At 35.4% G+C, this 5,792-nt stretch overlaps 1 long non-coding RNA gene across 1 annotated transcript in view; it reads left to right on the top strand.

Annotated features, from left to right (window-relative positions):
- LOC112510119 overlaps nucleotides 1–4,362 on the top strand; it is a 7,988-nt gene extending 3,626 nt beyond the window's left edge. Inside the window, exons 3-4 of the long non-coding RNA XR_003068884.1 lie at nucleotides 2,948–3,173; nucleotides 4,268–4,362. This is a non-coding gene — a long non-coding RNA (uncharacterized LOC112510119). The remainder of the gene's footprint in view (nucleotides 1–2,947; nucleotides 3,174–4,267) is intronic.
- Nucleotides 4,363–5,792: the final 1,430 nt, after the last annotated feature.

Raw genomic sequence — 5,792 nt, 5'->3', positions numbered from 1 at the left:
CTTCCTTTTTCCAGGTAATCCTACGTTTCTTTTGGTGCGAAGATTCACCAACTAATTCCATACCTAGTCCAAACAATTTTATAAAGTACAAAGTAACACAAAGTTTAGCAAACGAATAAACAGCCCAATAAACATAAAATCTACAAGATCTGTTTACAATTGTTACCATCCTCAACTCTAAATAGCAATCTTAAAGTACACATTTTAACTCTAAATAGCAATCTTAAAACAGCCCACTTTTCTTTTTGATAGCAATCTTCAAACCCCATCTAAACAGAAGATAGCAAGATCTATAAGATCTATAAGAAAAGCAATCTTCAAACCCCATATAAACCCCATCTAAACAGAAGATCTATAAACAATCTGATCTATAAACAATCTGATTAGAGGTCACCATCTAAATAGTTGATCTAAATACTTGATGTAAAAGTGATAATAGCTTCGAGAAATGTAAATAGGGAAAAGAAATAATCTGATTAGAGGTCACCGGCGACCGGCGACTAGCGACCGGCGACCAGCGACCGGCGACTAAACGGCCTGTACGACCGGAGACATTACCTGATGGAGCGTCGAGAAGCTTCTGCGCGTCACCGTCACCGAAAACAGAGGTGTGGGCGATGGATGTCACCGGCGATGGAGGTCACCGACGATGGAGATGTGGAAGATGGAGGTCACCGGCGATTTTCCCTGGAGAAGATGATCTAGCGTTTCGTGTGGAAGGGCGATGTGGAAGGGTAGAGAAGGAGAGAGTGGGCTGGTAGGTGTGGAAGGGTAAAGAGGGAAAATTAATAATCTGAATGGTTTAGCATGGATTCAACCTCAAAATGGTTAAGAGCTTTGAGTAACCATTAAGAGGCTTTTATTTTTTTGCCAAACATGTCTCACCTCTGACCGATTAAGAGGTKCCCTCTTAATGTCACCATTAAGAGGGAAACAAACAGCCCCTTATACTTTCCTTCTTTTATTACAAAATTATATTCATTTTACATAATCCTTGACTGAGAAAGTTGTAGAATTTGGTTTGGTTGCATATTTTGTATGGCCTAACTGGTTTTTTTATATAACAAACGCTTTAAAGATTAAAGCTTGAAGTTGTAAGTAGTGTTTTGGACAACAGAATTGATCTGGTAAAAATTAGAGTTTGATTTGTGGCAAAGTTACTATTATGCAGCGATTCCGAGCCATAAATTGTACTTCTGAAATATACCTCTAAGGTCTTATGGTTTCTAGCGTCGTAAGTAGCATAAAATCGATATAAACTGAGTGGGAGATTGTGCTTAGGTTGCAATTTTTTTGCCTAAATCTAGGAATTGGGCTGAACAAGTGTAAGATTGAGATGAACCCACAAAGTGTTTTTTTGGGAAAGCATTTTGGTTTATTCCAGGAACTGGCAACCAAAATTTTACACAGGTCAGTTGTCACCACGAGTACTCTCCCAAGAACCATTACATGAAATAGTGTTTGAAGGTTTTATTGTACTTACTATGAAGTAGGATTCATGTGATGTAGGCTGCTAATCCCCTCTTGTCTATTTGGTAAATTATATAAACGGGCAAGTGATGATTTTTTAGCAATGTGAAGAAGATTATGACTATTCGGTTTTACAATATGTGCATACCCTTTTAGATAAGTCACCAATTGTAACTTTGAAACACTGAGCTGTGTGGAACATAGATTGTGGAACATAGATTATATGCATGGCAGTAATTTTAATAGGTATATATTGCTAAAGTTTAAGAAAGTTCCATCTGTTCCTTGCTTGATTTGTTTCTTTGACATCCACATGTGAGCGTTTTACTCATCTCAATTGCACTAAAGACTAATTTACTGTTAAGCCAACAATTATGCAGGAACCGGTGGAAAGGTTAATGCAATTACAACCTACAATGACCACCTATTTGCTGCCATTCAGGTGGTTCTATATAATCAATTTTGAATTAATTCATTGGTTTTATTCAAACAACAGAAAGCAGGGCTTTTGACCGCCTTCTCGACCCYTGGTAACAGTTMTYGACTTGCCTCACGCGATTTAAGTTCGATATTACGTACAAAATTAGAGAGAAAATACGTGCAATGTTTTCGACAGTGATTATTTGGTGATAAATGTGTTCCATYCTCAAAGTGTTAAAATTTCTTGATATGTTAAATGTGTTCTTTCTTTTTAGTGAGAAGATGATACAAACTATCTAGAAGAATCAGAGGTTGGAGATGTTTTTGATAGTGATTTGATGAAGAAGTATGTGTAATGTGGTTCACCATTACTTGATTATCCCTAAGCCAAATAAATGTTTACATTGCTTATAATGCAACCTTTATGAAGTTAATTGCTTTGACTATAGAAACTGAGCTAGAAAAGGATGCAGAAATTGAGCAGATGATAGGTAAATTTTTTAGCCTAAGTCTTAACATAGAACCTAGATACAGGCCATGAATTTGGTTTAAGGTCTAGTTTGGATTTGGATTTGGTTAGATCATAGATCAACAACCAATGTTTGGTTTAAGGTCTGGTTTTAATTGGTGATTAATGATCTATTTGCTACTATTATAAAAAGAGGTTTATACCAGTTAATGGTAATAGGATTTATAAAGTTTATTTCTGCTTTGGGTTGCACCAGATCAAAGGGTTTTGAAGATGGTCAAATCTATTTCTATAATGGTATGATCAGTTTCTTGCTGCTATTCTAATTTCTTTTTTTGGGACTGCCTTTCTCCTAATTTTCCCATCTTCTGATCTGCTGTTTCCTGTGACCTGTGTCCGCCCATTTGTTGCATCTGCTGGTTTGCGTAGTCAATGATTTTAGATTTGAAGTCATTGTGCTTCATTTGTTGTTTACTAAGTTGAATTTTGTTTAATTAATTGCATTGTCGATAACATAGTTTGTTTCAGTAAATTTGTTTCTTTGGTCAAGCCTATTGCGTAGATATGGAATTATATTATTATGTTCAGATTTAAGACATAAGGAGAGGCATGCAATTGAGATTTTAATTCCTGATAACCACATCCGCTTGCTCTGATGCTTATTAAGTTGAAGGTGCGATGATGTTAACTTACAAAGAACATGTTCCATCTCAAATTACTCTCCCCTTGACAATGCAAAAGAAAAGAAGATTATAAGAGAGGAAATCAGCTCGTGCTTAAAATTCAACCAAATCAAAAAAAACCATCATCGAAGGTATGGGTTATTTTATTTTAAGTCTATATAATGCAAGCTGTAGAAGGTAGTCTAGATTGTGCAAATTTTAACATTTCACTTAAGTATTTAGGTGGATTTCCTTTTCTTTCTTCATGGATCAAACCGATTTTTTTGGTCTGTGCATAAATAGTGTGGATGCTATTGATTTTTTACAAAGTTGAGATTGAGAAATTATTGAAAGAAGCAAGTACTAGAAACACATTTTCTCTCTGTTGCTTGTAATTTTTGTTGCTATATTTAATTGTTTTGACTTATTAATTGTCAAATTTGTAAAAAGGGGGAAACATTACCAAGAGCTCCAAATATGTTAGGCTAGCTGCATTCATTTCCTTTGAACTTTGATAAACAGTAGTATAAAATTTATTCGTTGTTCGAATCATGATCAAGAAAGTGATTTGGTTTTAAAGTTTTCTAAAAATTAAGAAGCCGTTTGCCAAACGCTTACTTGGGTAAGCGTTTACTAAGTCACATTACCTTACCCGATGAATATGGCAAGGACCAAAAAACTTATCTGGTAAGTGCGAAGACAAGGACCGAGAGAGTCTTACCCGGTAAGCGAGGACGATGACTTTTACATGTTGTGTTCTTCTTGTTCTAAACATGTTCTTGAATTCGATATTTTGTTCCTATTGTTTGCATTCTCTACCCACAGCTGGCCATATGGTGAAGGACAAACGTCCAATACCTATCATTGCTAGATGAGTTTTTGTCAAGATTCATCTATATTGTTAGGAGATAGAATTAGGTTAATTATTTTAGAGTTCAGTTTATTAACTATATTAGAGTTCAGTTTTTTGTCATTGAAATTTGATTTTTAAAGTTTTATTGAACTTTGTAAATGTTAATTGTTATGAACGTTATTCGAAGTGTTTTTACAAAGATGGTTTTAATTACTCAGTTCCAATGCTTCACGTATATATGTTCCTTGATCACTTAATTTGATTCTTTATATATTTATGGTAAACTATAGAGTGACCTTGTAGCTTCAACAATCCTTATTCATTTACTTTCTTTCTTGTACATACTTTTTAAGCTGATGAGCAAACGGTTTGTGTTTTACTTTTTGGGTGTAGGGGCTGTCCAAAGGCATACCATTTGCTTGTATCAAGTAAGGTGAAGCGTTTTTTAAATCTGAAGCTAAAAGAAACCATTGTATGTTGCTGTTCATGTTTATGTTGTGTAATTGTTTTGGATCGCTTCATGATTCATGTTCTCCTCGAAACTGAAGTTCATGTGATTTGTAAAACACTAACCATGATGCCTATTTCTAAGTTCATGTTATATGTATTAATATGTAAAAAAAAAAAGCTAAGAGCAAATCATACCACTTGTTAAGCACTGCTGCTACTTTGCCATATTCTTTTGACTGATTAGTGTTTCAGTTATGTTGGTTGAATTTTTTTTCTGCCATTTTTTCCAAGATCTCCCCATCTCCATCTTACCGGGTAAGATTTTAGTCAACCAAAACAACACCGTATGCAATAATTTACCCGATAAGATCTACCGTGGTAAGAGTTGTCGCATTCACTTACCGGGCAAGACTCTTATTCCTTGTCTCGCTTTTACCGGGTAAAATTCCTGGTCTTTGTCATATTCATCCGGTAAGGTAATGTGACTTGGTAAACGCTTACCCGGGTAAGCGTTTGGTAAACGGTCCCTAAAAGCTGCAAAGAGCACTTTTGAATAAGTTAATTTGCATCCGGGATCATTGAATGTCGGGGTCATGGGGGTCGTGCCCCCTTACGAGGTGCAGTGGTCAGAAGCTTCAAAACCTAAACGGTATGTATCAAAAACTGTCAATAACTACTTACCTAAACCAAGTGTAACTTATATCATCGTTAAATCTTCTCTAATAAAACCAGTAAAACTTCAAAATCGTTAAAATTCACGGCTCCCGCCGCATTGCGCGGGTACACAACTAGTATATACATACATATAATGATAGTGTTGACTTAATGACGTGCTTTCATTTGATTTTAGCATTATACCAAATCGTGATTTACGGTATTGGACGTGGCGTTATAATTATAAATACGATCCCGAGTTTCGAGACACATCACACTTCCGCTCAAGTTAAGGGTTTTACATTTTATTCTTCAATTGTGTTTTGGTATTGAACACTAGTAAAATAATATAACAAAAAGGCAAGTCAATTTTGTAGTTAATAAGTTGTATAAATAATCATCTTATAATTAGTTTTTTACTTCAACACATAAGGCATGTGGGGTCAATATCACTAATCTAGTATGGTCCTCATCCTTGATGCCATGTCCTTTTCCCCCCTTAGAATTTCAAGATCTTGCTCAGTGGCATGCATTTCAATTATGTGGTTCTGGTTTAAAAACTCGTTAGCTTTCAAATCTAGTATCAAATGATTATGCGAATCATACCAAATCGAGCGGAAACGCAAAACGAAGTTCACCAACAAGGATCGGAATATGAGGAGCTCATAGCTCCACCAATATCAACATCGTAACCCAGTATTTGGATAACACGTTCATCTTGTCTCGTTTTTAAAGGAATCCCGTTATTACTAATTCCATCAAGAAGTCTCTATAAAATTTAAAGCTAGTTTTAAAAAGTACTTGTACACATCCA

The sequence above is a fragment of the Cynara cardunculus genome, assembly GCF_001531365.2.
Source record: "Cynara cardunculus var. scolymus isolate 2C chromosome LG 3, CcrdV1, whole genome shotgun sequence".
NCBI classification, from domain to species: Eukaryota; Viridiplantae; Streptophyta; class Magnoliopsida; order Asterales; family Asteraceae; genus Cynara; species Cynara cardunculus.
Note: the sequence above shows the minus strand (reverse complement) of the source record. Positions and strands in the feature narration are given on the sequence as shown.